General features: G+C 46.7%; 1 pseudogene; it reads left to right on the top strand.

The window, feature by feature from the left end:
• Positions 1–14,167, top strand: part of LOC135219027 (conserved oligomeric Golgi complex subunit 6-like) — a 64,844-nt pseudogene that overhangs the window by 30,497 nt on the left and 20,180 nt on the right.

Genomic DNA, 14,167 nt, shown 5'->3' with positions numbered 1-14,167 from the left:
AGCGAATACGGTTTTTGCAACTTGGTAATTCAGTTAAGACGTTTTTTGGAGAAAGCGGCTTCAGGTAGAGTGTAGTTGAGGGTGCGTCTGTCTGTCTGACACGTCTCCTAGACAAAGGTCACTGTCCAGCTCCCCCGCACCGGGGAGAAGACATACCGGAAGTCCAAGGGAGTCGATCGGGATTTGCCCACAGACAGGCGCCTCTCTTGTTGAGCCTGTTGCCGCCTCAACAGGGCTCGGTTAAGCGTTGGAAAGGTGTTGCGGTCAGACGCCTTTCGAATGATTCAAGCGATTCGTCTCCGGTCGAGCGGCGCTCTTGGCGAGATTCGCCCATCCTTTCGCGTCCCTTAAAGAGGCGTTCAGGCGCCGAGATTCTTCGCCTCCTCCAGTCCAAGCGGTATAAGGAGCCTGAGAGTAGGGTTGCGCCGCGGCCGTTAGCGGCTCGTTCGTCGCCTCAATCTGTGCCTTTTTCGGCTCCATCTACTAGTAGAGATTGTGGTTTTAGCGCTGTAGCTAGCAGTTCTAAGGGTGTTTCTTTAGGCGCTTTTTCGTCTGTTACGCCTGATCGCCTGTTTCGCCTCGAATTTCGGCGGCTCAGAGCGAGGCGCAAGTAGTTTTTTCCGCCTCCTGCTGAACATTTAGGCTCTTCCAAGCCTACGTTAACTGTTTTTGATTCGTCTCTGGCGCCTTTGCGCAAGCAGTTAGAGATGTTAACCAACTGGATGAATGAGTCCAAGTGTGGTTCGAAACCTTCAGATCCGGTTGTAGTTCCGTCTACTTCTTCGGCGGTATCGGAGAATGAAGAAGAAGTAGAGGAGGAGGATTCTCATCACCTCTCGTGTTATTCACGTCTCCTTAGATTTCTTCTGGTATCTTATCCAGATTATTTTGAGAAAGCGGCTCCGCGCTCCCACTTCGACTTCGACTGATGAGGAGGAAAACTTCAGACCCTCTCCTCCCAAAACTTGTTCTATCTAAAGCGGTTAGACATTCGTTGAAAGAGACTGAAAAATGGATGTCTATGAAAAGAGACTTAGGGAAGGCTCTTTTTGCTTACCCTCCCTCTAGTTGCTTCGTAAGAGGTATAGGTTTTTTTATGTAACTGGGGAAGCTCCTTCTCTGGGAGTTTCTGCCTCCTCCCAGGGAGACTTCTCCAGTTTAATCAACTCCTCTAGAAGATCTGCTTTCGCCGCAGCGAAAGTTTTCTTTACAGCGCCTAAGTTGGACCACGTTGTAAAGAATCAATTTAAACTTTTGGAAGTCTTTAGCTTCCTTGATTGGACTATTGGCGCTTTAGCGCCAAGATCGAAGACTGTCCTTCTCTTTCTCAGGAGTTAGCGGAGGATTGGATTGGTGTTCTGTCCTGTGCGGACAAATCCATTAGGGATGATGTGATGAGTTAGCTTCGCTCATCGCCTTTGGTAACCCTTAAGAAAGGCAACTTTGGTGCTCCTTTGCTTCTAAAAGGGTTACTTCCCAACAGAAGTCTGCTCTATTGTTTGCTCCGTTTGTGAAAGATAACCTCTTTCCAGACGATGTAGTGTTGTCAATTTCGTCTGCGCTAGATAAGAAATCTACTTCGGATTTACTGGCACAGTCTATTAAGAGACCTAAAGCTCCTGTGGAGACTGTTCCTTCGGTTTTCTCCTCTGGCCCAAGTGCCTTTTCGAGGGAGAAAACCCAAGCGCTTCTTTCGGCCGAAGTCGAATTTGCGACCTCAGTCTAAGGCCTCGGCCAAGGTTAACAACCTTCCAAATGAAAGCTCGGTTCTTCATGCACCAGTGGGAGCCAGGCTGGCTGTGTTTTGGAGGAATGGAAAACAGAGGAGCAGAAGCCTGGTAGTGCAAGTACTCAGTTCGGCTATCGTATTCCTCTCGTTTCACCTCCCTCGCTCTCACCTGTGCCAATTCCATTCCAGCATACTCTCCGGGCTCAGACAAATTTCTGGCGCTAGCCGCAGAAGTGGAAGCGCTTGTTCTCAAAGAAGCGATAGAACAGATAGAAGGGGGATTTTCCTCCAGGCTTTTCAATCGCCTTTTTTGTAGTTCCCAAGTCATCAGGGGGCTGGAGGCCGGTTTTGGATGTGAGCGCCCTGAACTTGCATGTCCAGAAAACAAAATTTCATATGGAGACCACTCGGTCGGTTCTGGAGTCCATCAGACAGGGGGATTGGATGGTCTCTCTGGACATGCAAGAACGCTTATTTTCACATTCCGATACATCACGAATCTCGGAAGTACCTGAGGTTCATGTTCGAGGACAAGTGTTTCATTTCGGGCGCTTTGCTTCGGACTAGCGACCGCTCCTCAAGTTTTCACCAGGGTTCTATCCCCGATAGGAAGCTGGCTGCACATATTAGGAGTAAGAATCTCCCTCTATCTGGACGATTGGCTTCTCCGGTCGGAATCAGAGAGTCGGTGCATGAAGGACCTTGGAACACTCTGGATCTTGCCAGAAAGTTAGGAATTCTGGTCAACAAACAGAAGTCCAGTTGGTTCCATCTCAGAGCATCCTTTATTTATTTTTTGGGGATGATTCTGAATGCTCAAGTTTTTCGGGCTTTTCTGTCCCCGAAGAGGGTTCAAGGCTGTCTGGAGACAGTTCAGGAGTTCTTGGACAAAAAGGTAGTCTGCCAATCAGTGGATGAGGCTCCTGGGCAAATTGACGTCAGTGGAGAAATTTGTGACGTTGGGGAAGACTGCACATGAGACCTCTGCAGTTTTTCCTGAGAGCCTCTTGGTGTGGCAGGAAGACACAACCAGACTCGATACCTTTCCTGTCACAGATCAAATAAAAGAGGACCTAAGGTGGTGGGTGGCTCTCTCGAGCAAGGTTGGAAGAAGGGTTAGATTTACGACCCATCCTCCCGAACCTACAGTTCTTTTCCGACGCATCGGACACGGAGGTGGGGAAGGCTGCCCTACTGGGAAATCAACGGACTTCAGGAGCTTGGTCGGAGAAGGAGAAGAAGTTTTTTTCCACATAAATGTAAAGGAACTGTTAGCAATTTTCTTGGGGCTCAGACAGTTTCGGAGTTTAGTAGAAGGTCAGAGTAGTGGCAGTGCATTCCGACAACTCCACGGCTCTCTCGTACGTGCGAAACAGGGGGGGACTCAGTCTTTCTCTCTGTACGAAGTAGCCAAGGATCTCCTCCTGTGGTCAAACGAAGCGAAGGTTCAGCTAGTCCCGAGATTTGTTCCGGGAAAGATGAAACGTCTGGCGGACGAGTTAAGTCGTCAACAGCAAGTGTTACCTCTGGAGTGGACTTTGGACAACAAGATTGTCAGAAACTTTGGCGCCTTTGGGGACGACCGTCAATAGACCTGTTCGTGACATCAAGGAACAACCGTCTTCCTCTCTTTGTTCTCCAGTCCCAGATCCTCTAGCTTGGTCGGTGGACGCAATGCTGTTGGATTGGTCGGGTCTGGAAGCTTATGCATTCCCTCCGTCGGTCTAATAAGAAGAGGTGCTGAACAAGTTCATGTCGCACAAAAAGGCAATGTAACACTAACGTTAAATCGCTCCTTTTGGCCCAGGAAAGAGTGGTTTCCGGACCTTCTCCAGTTGTTAGTAGACTTCCCCAGACTTCTTCCTCCAGAGAAGTGGCTTCTCAAACCAAAACCGCACTTCAAGAGGTTCCACCAAAACTTGTCCGCTCTAGCTCTGACAGGGTTCAGACTGTCCGGAATCTTGTCAGAGCGAAAGGATTTTCCAAGAAGAGCTGCAGAAGCTATCGCTCGTTGTAGGAGAGAGTCTTCTAACAAACTCTATCAAGGGAAGTGGAGAATCTTCAGAGAGTGGTGTAGAAGTGCTAAAGTCTCTAACTTCTGCGACCCGTCTTTAAACAAGAAATAGCAGATTTTCTTCTATTTCTTAGGAAACTCTAAGAAACTGGCTCCTTCGACGATCAGAGATATAGAGCCATGCTCTCTTTGGTTTTCGACATCGAGGTTTGGATATTTCCTCCAATTCAGATCTGTCGGACCTCATTAGGTCTTTCGAAACCACTAAGCTCCCGCAAGATACAGTGACTTGGAACTTAGATGTGGGTTGCTTAAGTTTCTCATGGGGCCACCGTTTTGAGCCTTTGAAGTCGGCTTTTCACTTCAAGGGAAACTTGACCTAAAAAGAAAGGCCAACTTTTTTTCTTATTGCACTAGCTTCTGCTAAGCGTGTCAGCGAATTGCATGCTATAAAGACAAAAAAGAGTCGGTTTCTCTCAAGGCAATGCTGTATTTTCGGTATTCTTTGACCTTTCTAGCCAAAAATGAGAATCCTTCTAATCCTTGGCCGAGGAGTTTTGTGGTAAGGAACTTATCTGATTTGGTTGGACATGAGGAGGAAGAAAGGCTCTTATGTCCAGTCCGGGCTATTAAGCAGTATCTGTTTGCCATAAGGGTATAGAGGACAATCTTCTAAGCTCTGGACCTCGGTTCAAAATCCCTCTCGTCCTCTTTCTAAGAATGCTATATCGTTCTTTATTAGAGAGCTTATCAGGGAAGCTCACTCGCAGTCCGAGAACGACAATCTTTCCGTTCTGAGAGTTAAAGCTCACGAGGTTAGAGCAGTGGCAACTTCTTTAGCATTCAGAAAGAATTTATCTTTAGCTTCGATTCTTCAGAGCACGTTCTGGAGATCGAATTCGGTTTTTTTGCGAGTCATTATCTCAAAGAGATAGAAACGGTTTTCGGAGAAATTGTAAACAACGTTAGGTCCGGTGGCGGTTTCTGGCATGGTGTTGGGAGAAACGGCACAGGGGTCGTCACTCTATGCTAACTTTTCACCTTGAATAGGTTGTCGAGTTCAAGGGAAGCTGGGGGTACTGAGTACCTGGGATACTCACCAGTCTGTTAGGTCAGATTTTACAATGGTTGGGTATATATGTTTTTAAATCTGGTGTTGGTGACAAATGTTTTGTATGATTGAATTTCTGGTCTTAGCCCAGGGCAAGGGCAATCTTTGTTGTTACTATCCTCCGTCAGTCAGCCTTGACTCGCTTGAACTACGGAAGGGATTCCACTCCTGTAGAAGGCTAACTTTTGGTCAAATTCCAATTCCTCTACAATAGTAAGAAGAGCACCGACCAGAGGCAGTAACAGTCTGCTGTAGCTCTCTTACAAGGTAAGGTACAACAGACACCTTGAGTGTTTACTGGTATTGCAATAAATGTAACCATTTAAAAATACTAGTGGTCCACTGAATCCCACCTTCCCATAAATGTGTAATCAGCTCTATAATTGTTCGGTAAGACACTACAATAAAAATGAAATTTTCATTATTAAAATGAAGTTTTATTGTATACTTACCGAACAATTATGATTATACCCACCCTCCTCCCCTTAGGTGGACGGACGGGCAGAAAGAATTGGATTCACCTGGGCAGTTGTACCTGGTTCTCCCGCGAGTGGAGGGAGATGACGTCATCACCACCAGTGTTGGCGACGCCGACGTGCTAAATTTGAATTTAGTATCCTGCCGCTCGTGGAAATCACGGCTCTATAATTGTTCGGTAAGTATACAATAAAACTTCATTTTAATAATGAAAATTTCATTTTTGTTTTATATTTACTGTACCTCATATATTTCTACAGCCATAAATTGCATATGCAAGAAAAGGTTGCAGAAGCATTTGTGAAAACTTTCCAATTAGCACCCGATGAAGTGTCAGTCATCAAAGGTTCTACCAGAGAATCTCCAATCACTCAAGAATTTTTCACTGTGCTGGAAAAAACACAGAAAATAAGGAACAGTACAAAATATTTACTTCAGGTGAGTATATCTCGTATAGTTTTCATTGACATAAATATAGATATTGTTCAGAATCATGTTATAAGAAGCAAAATGAATTTCTTTTCATGCATATTTACTTACTATTAAATAATCCTCAGACTGGTCATCAGAAGACAGCATTGGATGTTATGGAGCAGATGAATGTGTGTCGCGAAGCAGGTCTAGAACGTCTTTATCGGTGGTGCCAGAGTCAGTGTCGTTCGCCAGATCCATCTCCTCTCCTTCCTCAGGCACTTGTTGCCCTTCAGGAAAGACCAGTTTTGTTCAAGTAAGTGCAGGTCACTGAGATAAGTTCGTTCGTTTGTAAAGTGTTGAAGATAATTTTATATATAGTTATGTTGATGATGGTGAATTTTATATATGTATGTTGATGATGGTGGGAATTTCTTTTATTGTAATCTGGTTGTGTTTACTAAAGCACCAAGTTAAAGATTTCTCCCTAATTGCTATTTCTCCTTTCATATTGTCTTTCTTCTAACTTACTTTAACACCCTCTCCTAACAGTTGGTTCATCATTATTTTCAGCATTGAATGACCTGACAGGTCCCAGTGCTTGCCTTTGGCCTAAATTCTATATTTCCAGTTCCAATTCTCCCTCAGAGAGATAGATTTCAAAATTAATGTTTCTTTTACAGTTTAGTAGTTGAAGAATGGGTTGTGGTAAGAAGAGGCTGGCTTGTTCGAGGGTTCTTAGATGCCCTCACAATTGGAGGACCGGAGGAGCTCCCAGACCAATCGAACTGCAAGCACATGATCCATTACGCTATGTGGGTGATATGTTGGCTTGGGTACATCAAGCCCTGCCCTCAGAAAGAGAAGCAGCTCAGACTCTTTTTGCCAAGTGCACAAATATTGGTAGGTGACCAGTTTAGTTTATATTCATGGATGAAATTTCATGTAAATAACATTGAAGCATTTGCAGTTTATAGATAAATCATAGGATTGGACAATTATTGACTGAAAATTAACCTATTAAGGGATGTAATAGCAAAAGGAGAAAGGACTTACATATAATGAATTTTTTGGATCACAGAGCAGTAATTATGAACTTTATTTTGGAAACCTGCAGCTCTTAGTAATTTCTTTTAAATGTAAGCTGGCATACAAGCATTATACCCTTTATGAAATTAATAAGGGACTTTTTTTATTTTCCTTTAAAATGAAGGCCCAAGATGGAACATCTCAGATGATGATAATGTATTTTTTGTTCATGAAACTTACCTGACAGATATATATATAGCTGTATTTCTGACGTCCGACAGAATTTCAAAATTCGCGGCACACGTAGTGGGGCGGTCAGGTGGTAGTACCCTTATCCCGCCGCTGGGCGGCGGATCAGGAACCATTCCCATTTTCTATTCATATTTTTTCTGTCGCCGGTGCTGCAAACATCTGTTTACAGTACCTCCGTCTAGGATTTTTTCATTATCTCGTTAATATATCTGGATTGACTTTTGGTATCGACTTCTGGATTGTTGGATTGCACTCGGAATAGTGGGATTGGTTTTTGATTTGGATTGGCTTTTCTAGATTCAGTATGTCTGGATCAAGTTCGGGAAGTTTCAGATGTGTGTGAGGAGTGAATGTAAGGTGAGGCTTCTTAACCTTCAGTTGATCCTCACACAGTTGTATGGATTGCAGGGGGCATGTTTGCGTGGTTGATGATCGGTGCAATGAATGTAAGGATTTGGGGATGATGATAAATGGAGGATGTATGAGACCTATCGGCGTTAAAATTAGAGCGCGACTAGAGTCAGGAGGTCTTCCTCCAAGGGCAGCTCTACTAAAGGTTAAGGATAGTAACATTTCTCCCTCCTCTAACACCAGTAGATTTTGCCCAACCCTAATCCTGTTTTGTTGCCTTCGGGGCCCCCAGTGCTGTGTCTGGAGAAGGTAACACCCTTTCTCTGATTCTAGAGTCCTATTCGTGCTCTCGAATCTAAAGTTTTGGCCCTAGAAACCGGCCCAGTGAAAGTTTGTGTTAGTGCCCCTAGTGTTGTGGAGGGGGCGTCAGATCGGCCCCATATGCCTCTAGGCCTAGACCTCTATCGGACTCCCAGGACTCAGGGAGTGGGTATGTCGAAAGCCGCAAGAGGGTTACGGGGGCTCCCCACGATCTGGCGTCCCTTCGCAGGCCTTGTTGCTAAATCCCAGGCTGCCAAGGAGCGCGCACGAGCGCGTATCCTGAAAGATTGCTTTTCGTCCTCCAAAGCGTCCTCCCCGCGCAATGGTGGAGCGCTCGGAGAGACTCGCGTCCGTTGAAAAGGACTTTTCGCTTTGAGGACGCTTCACGTCCTATGTCTCCTCTTTCGTCAGAGGACCGCTTATGACGCCTTTCCTCCTCAGAAAAGAGAGGAAGGCTTTCTACAGATGAGGACGTTCGTTTCCACGCACAGGCGTGTTCACCTGAGAGGCAGATAGCTGTACCTGCTAGAAGGAAGGAGGCGTCCCCTCGCCCCTCGCCTTCTCGCAGTCTCAGTCCTGCCCCTTCTTTGCTCCTTCGTCACCTACGAAGGATATCCTTGTGTCCCTTCAGGACCAGATTACGTCGCTGATGGCTCAGAGGACTTGCCCAGCAGCAGTCGAGCCTAAGCGTAGGAAGGACGTTCGGCTGCCCGTCAAGAGGACGAAGCGGCCCGCATTCTCTCTCAGCTCGCTCGCTCTCTCTCCGCCTCCGGATCGTCAACGTTCTCGCTCTCCTAGCAGATCTTTTACTCTCTCAGGAGAAGACGCTCGTCAGGACTGCTCGGCGTTCGAGCGGACCGCATTTGCGCTCTCGGCAAGTAGCGGTTGACGACGCTCGGCAGACGCTCGGCGTTCTAGACAGGACGCTTTGAGCTCTCTTCAAGACTCTTTTAAGGACGCTCGCAGGAGCTCGGCGCGCGAAGCAGGACGCTTCTGGTTATAGACAGGACGCTTTTGAGGACGCTCCGCAGGACGCTCGCCGTGTGAAGCAGGACGCTTTTAGAGCGAAGCAGGACGCTTTGGAGACTGCAAAGCAGGACGCTCGCTTGTCTAAGCAGGACGCTTTTGGCGCCGCTCGTCAGGAAGCTCGCGCTTCCTTTCGTAGAGGAGCTTCTGTTAAGACAGTTAACGTGGCTTCTAAGGATGCTTCTCTTTCGGAAGATGTCCGTGCATCTAAAGATCAACGTACGGCTGCTTCCTCGTACCTGTAGTGGATACTTCCAACCAACGGAAGTCTTTATTCAGGATTGAGCCTAAGGGACGTACTCCCTCTCCTGATAGGCGTTCTCCAGTTCCTCTTAGGGAGGAAGGGGAGCTTAGTAATCCAGGGAGTTCCGTAGAGGAAGACACAGCCGGTAGCTTCAGCTGTCTCGGACTACAAGGTTCTTGTTAGGCTGTTACGTTCAGCATTCGGGGACAAGTTCCAGCCGACAGCCCCTAGGTCTCCTCCTCACAACTTTCGTCGTCCAAGACCGTAAAGACCCCTGAATTCGTCGAAATGAGACGTCTCTGTCGACCAAGAGGGCGTTTAAGAAACTTCAAGACTTTATGTCCAGAAGGAAGGATCAGGGCAAGACCACTTTCGCCCATCCACCCTCTAGACTCGCCGGGAAAGGAGGAGTTTGGTATGAGACCAAGGAGGATGTGGGGATAAAGGTCCCTTCGTCCGCGTTGGGTGACTTCTCCAGTTTAGTGGACGCCCAGAGGAGGTCTCTCTTAGCGTCTGCTAAGGTGACCTGGACTCCGGTTGAGACTGACCACCACTTGAAGGGACTTCTTCGTACCCTTAATGTTTTTAATTTCCTAGACTGGTGTCTGGGAGTTTTGGACCTTCAGTCTAGAAGTCCTGATTCTCTCAGTCTGGGGGAGCTGTCCAGCGTGTTGTCATGTATGGACAAGGCCGTCAGGGATGGTTCGGAGGAGCTATGTTTCGAATTTTGGAACTGCCTTCCTGAAGAAAAGAGCACTGCTGTGCAATTTTACTGCTAAGTCGGTATCTCCCGCTCAGAAAGCGGAATTGCTCTTTGCGCCTCTTTCGGACCATCTCTTCCCCCAGGCTATGGTAAAGGATCTTGCACAGAGTTTGCAAGAAAAGGCGACCCAGGACCTCTTGGTTCAGTCTTCAAGACGTCCAGCGGTTCCTTCCACGTCAACATTCAGCAAACCCCCGAAGAAAGTCAAACCCTTTCGCGGGGCACCCCCCTCGAGAGCAGCTCCTCGAGGGAGAGGTTTTTCGAGAGGAAGAGCTTCATTCAAACCGAAAAACAGCAAATGAAGATCTCGTCCTTCAGACACCAGTCGGGGCCAGACTGGAATTCTTTGCGGAGTCTTGGAGGCAGAGAGGAGCGGATCCTTGGACCCTCAAGATAGTAGAACGGGGGTACAAGATCCCTTTTCTTCATCCTCCTCCTTTGTCTTCAACTCCCAGAGACCTCTCTCCATCCTATCAGGGAGAGAAGAAAAGTGTTCTTTTCGATCTCTTAGACCAGATGTCGAAAAAAGAGCGGTGGAACAAGTCTTGGATCTAGAGTCACCGGGCTTCTACAACAGGATTTTCCTAGTGCCGAAGCAGTCGTCAGGTTGGCGCCCGGTCCTGGATGTGAGCAGGCTAAATCTTTTTGTAGAAAAGATAAAGTTCAGAATGGAGACGCCTCAGTCGGTGCTGGGAGCATTGAGACCTGGCGACTGGATGGTGCTCTAGACCTGCAGGACGCATACTTCACGTCCCAGTCCACCCTCGTTCAAGGAAGTACCTGAGATTCGTCTTGGACAACAGGGTTTGGCAGTTCAGAGCCCTTTGTTTCGGTCTCAGCACGGCCCCAATGGTTTTCACAATGATTATGAGGAATGTAGCGAAGTGGCTCCATTCGTCAGGAATCAGGATATCCCTCTACCTCGACGATTGGCTGATCAGAGCGTCGTCGAGGCAGAAGTGTCTGAAGGACCTTCAGTTTACGCTAGCCCTAGCAAAGTCTCTGGGTCTGTTGGTCAACACCGAAAAGTCGCATCTGACCCCGACACAGTCCATCGTGTATCTGGGGATTCAGATGGATTCAGTGGCTTTTCGGGCGTTTCCATCCCAGGAACGTCAGTGACTGGGTTAGAGAAAAGTCGCAGCCTTCTTATAGAGAGAAGCTTGTTCGGTGAGGGAGTGGATGAGTCTGCTGGGCAACCATTTCCTCACTAGAAAAGTTTGTCTCGCTGGGAAGACTGCACCTCAGGCCTCTTCAATTCTTCCTTGCGGAAGAATGGACGTCAAAAGGGGACCTGAATGCGATCCTAAGGATCTCCACGAAGTAAGAGTACACTTAAGATGGTGGCTCGACCCTCAGAAGTTACGAGAGGGCCCTCCTCTCCTTAAATCTTCTGAGCCCCGACCTAGTGTTGTTCTCAGACGCTTCCACTTCCGTTTGGGGAGCAACACTAGGGGGAAGAAGTGTCAGGCTCCTGGAGAGGGGAACAGGTAGCCTGGCACATCAATGTAAAGGAACTGGCAGCGATATTCCTGTCGCTGCAGTTCTTCAAAGAAAAACTGTCAAGCAAGGTTGTTCAAGTCAACTCGGACAGTACCACAGCCCTTGCGTATCTAAAGAATCAGGGAGGGACTCGCTCCAGATCCTTTTTCTCCTGGCGAAGGAAGTTCTGCTATGGGCAGACAGGCACATCAAGATCCTGACAAGATTCGTGGCAGGGGTTCAGAATGTCAGGGCGGACCTTCTCAGCCGCCGGAATCAGATTCTACCAACAGAATGGACCTTGCACCAGAAGTCTGTCAAAAGTTATGGAAATTGTGGGGACGTCCTCTAGTAGACCTGTTCGCTACATCAAGGACGAAGAGGCTTCCTCTGTATTGCTCCCCGGTTATGGACCCAGGGGCAATTGCAGTGGACGCGTTTGCTCTGGAACTGGACCAAAGACCTGGATCTTTACGCCTTTCCCCCATCAAGATCATGGGGGACGTAATGAGAAAGTTCGCAGCGTCAGAAGGGACAAGGTTGACTCTGATTGCCCCAATGTGGCCAGCAAGAGAGTGGTTCACAGAGGTCATGACGTTCCTTGTGGACTTCCCAAGAACGTTGCCCTGGAGGAGAGATCTACTCAGACAGCCTCACTTCAAAAGGTTTCACCAAAACCTCTCCGCTCTGGCCCTGACTGCGTTCAGACTATCGAAAAGCTGGCCAGAGCGAGAGGCTTTTCAAAGGCAGCTGCGAGAGCAATCGCTAATGCTCGAAGAGCCTCTTCAAGAGCTGTCTACCAGTCTAAGTGGTCTTCCTTCAGGGCATGGTGCAAGAAGGAAGGAATTTCCTCTTCCACGACCTCTGTGAATCAGATAGCAGATTTCTTACTCTATCTAAGAAATGTGCAAAAATTGGCAGTTCCTACAATCAAGGGTTATAGGAGTATGTTGTCTGCCGTTTTTCGCCACAGAGGAATGGACCTCTCGACAATAAGGATCTGCACGATCTCTTAAGGTCGTTTGAAACTACCAAATTCCACAAGCAAGACCGCCCTCATGGAATTTAGATGTGGTGTTGAAACATCTGATGCTAAGTCCCTTGAGCCTCTCCATGAAGCTTCTCTAAGGGACTTAACGAGGAAAACGCTTTTCCTAACTTCTCTGGCGACGGCGAAGAGAGTTAGTGAAATCCAAGCGTTTCAGTAGCCTAGTGGGGTTTCAAGGGAGACAGCGCTGTCTGCTCGTTGAACCCTTCTTTCTTGGCTAAGAACGAGAACCCGTCTAATCCTTGGCCAAAGAGCTTTGAAATCAAAGGAATATCGAGTCTCGTGGGTCAAGAACCAGAGAGAGCCCTGTGCCCTGTCAGGGCTTCTCAAGTTCTATGTGAATAGGACTAGAGAGATAAGAGGTCCCTCAGGTAATCTCTGGTGCTCGGTGAAGAGACCGGATTTGCCGGTTGTCGAAGAATGCTGTTGCTTTCTTCTTGAGGGACGTCATTAAAGAGGCTCATTCATCTTGCCAGAAGACTGATATGAGCCTCTTTAAAGTGAAAGCTCACGAGGTCAGAGCCCGTAGCTACCTCTCTTGCCTTTACCAAAGGAACATGTCTATCAGAGATATTCTGATAGCACCTTCTGGAGGAGCAATTCCGTATTCGCCTCACATTACCTCCGGGATGTGAGGACGATTTACGAGAACTGTAGTTCTTTGGGACCTTACATTTCGGCAGACACAGTTTTGGGGCTGAAGGTAGCTCTCTCCCTATCCCTTAGCTTAGTTAGGTTAGTTTATTGTGTTTTTTGGTTGATGGTGAGATCTTCTGTGAAAATCTCCCATTCCATAGTGTTAATATCAGGGTTTTTGCGTTAGTTGGTCAGGTGGTGGTAGGTTGCTGTGTTACTGCCATATGTTTTGCCTAGATGGTCTTGTCACATTGTGGTCACGCCCCCGTTGACAGAGCATCCAGAGAGCGCCAGCACTACAGGTCAACACCTGGCTGGCAACTCTGATAAAGCATAAGCAGGCTTTAGGTGACAGTAATCACATAGTCTACTTTGCTATCAGGTAAGGAACCAATAAGTTAATCTTTATTTAATTTAAATTTCCTAAAAAAATCCTAGTCTGTCTCTACCCACCATCCGAAGGTGTGATTCAGCTATATATATATCTGTCAGGTAAGTTTCATGAACAAAATGATTGTTATAATACAATTAAGTTTGTTCATACTTACCTGGCAGATATATATACTTAGAGTGCCCACCCTCCTCCCTCAGGAGACAAGGGCCATAAATAAATATGAATAGAAAATGGGAATGGTTCCTGATATCCGCCGCCAGCGGCGGGAATGGGTACTACCCACCTGACCGCCCCACTACGTGCCGCGAAATTTTGAAATTCTGTCGGACGTCAGAAATACAGCTATATATATATCTGCCAGGTAAGTATGAACAAACTTAATTGTATTATAACAATAACATTTTATTAACAAAAATTATTTACTGAAATGCTGTATTTTATGAAATAGTATTTTAAGCAGTATATATATTGCAGGTATGTAGTATATAGTTTATGAGATGTATATTGCTTTACTGTGTCTTTATTTTAACCAGAGTGGTACTTTTATTACAGATCCAGCAGAGCAGACTCGTTCAAAACAGTTGCCAGTATCTCAGAAAGTGTTTGCCTCCCTTAAAAACAAGGATAGAGCAAATGATAGTCATAGACCAAGGCCGGGAGGGTAGTAAAAAGCCTGTGCAACTGTATAGAATCAGTAACCTACTTCGCTTCTATCACAATACAATTTTGCAGGTTAGATTGTTTTAATGTTATTTGTTTGCCTTAGGGTATATGGTAGCTCATTTTACAGTTCTGTTTCCATATTTTTAAACCTTCATTGCGATCTTACTTCTACTTCGTGTTTAGCTCATCTCTAAATTTATATTGTAAGAATTTGTT

This window comes from Macrobrachium nipponense, chromosome 1 (assembly GCF_015104395.2).
Source record: "Macrobrachium nipponense isolate FS-2020 chromosome 1, ASM1510439v2, whole genome shotgun sequence".
Classification (NCBI taxonomy): Eukaryota; Metazoa; Arthropoda; class Malacostraca; order Decapoda; family Palaemonidae; genus Macrobrachium; species Macrobrachium nipponense.
This window is presented reverse-complemented; position numbering and strand designations above follow the sequence as displayed.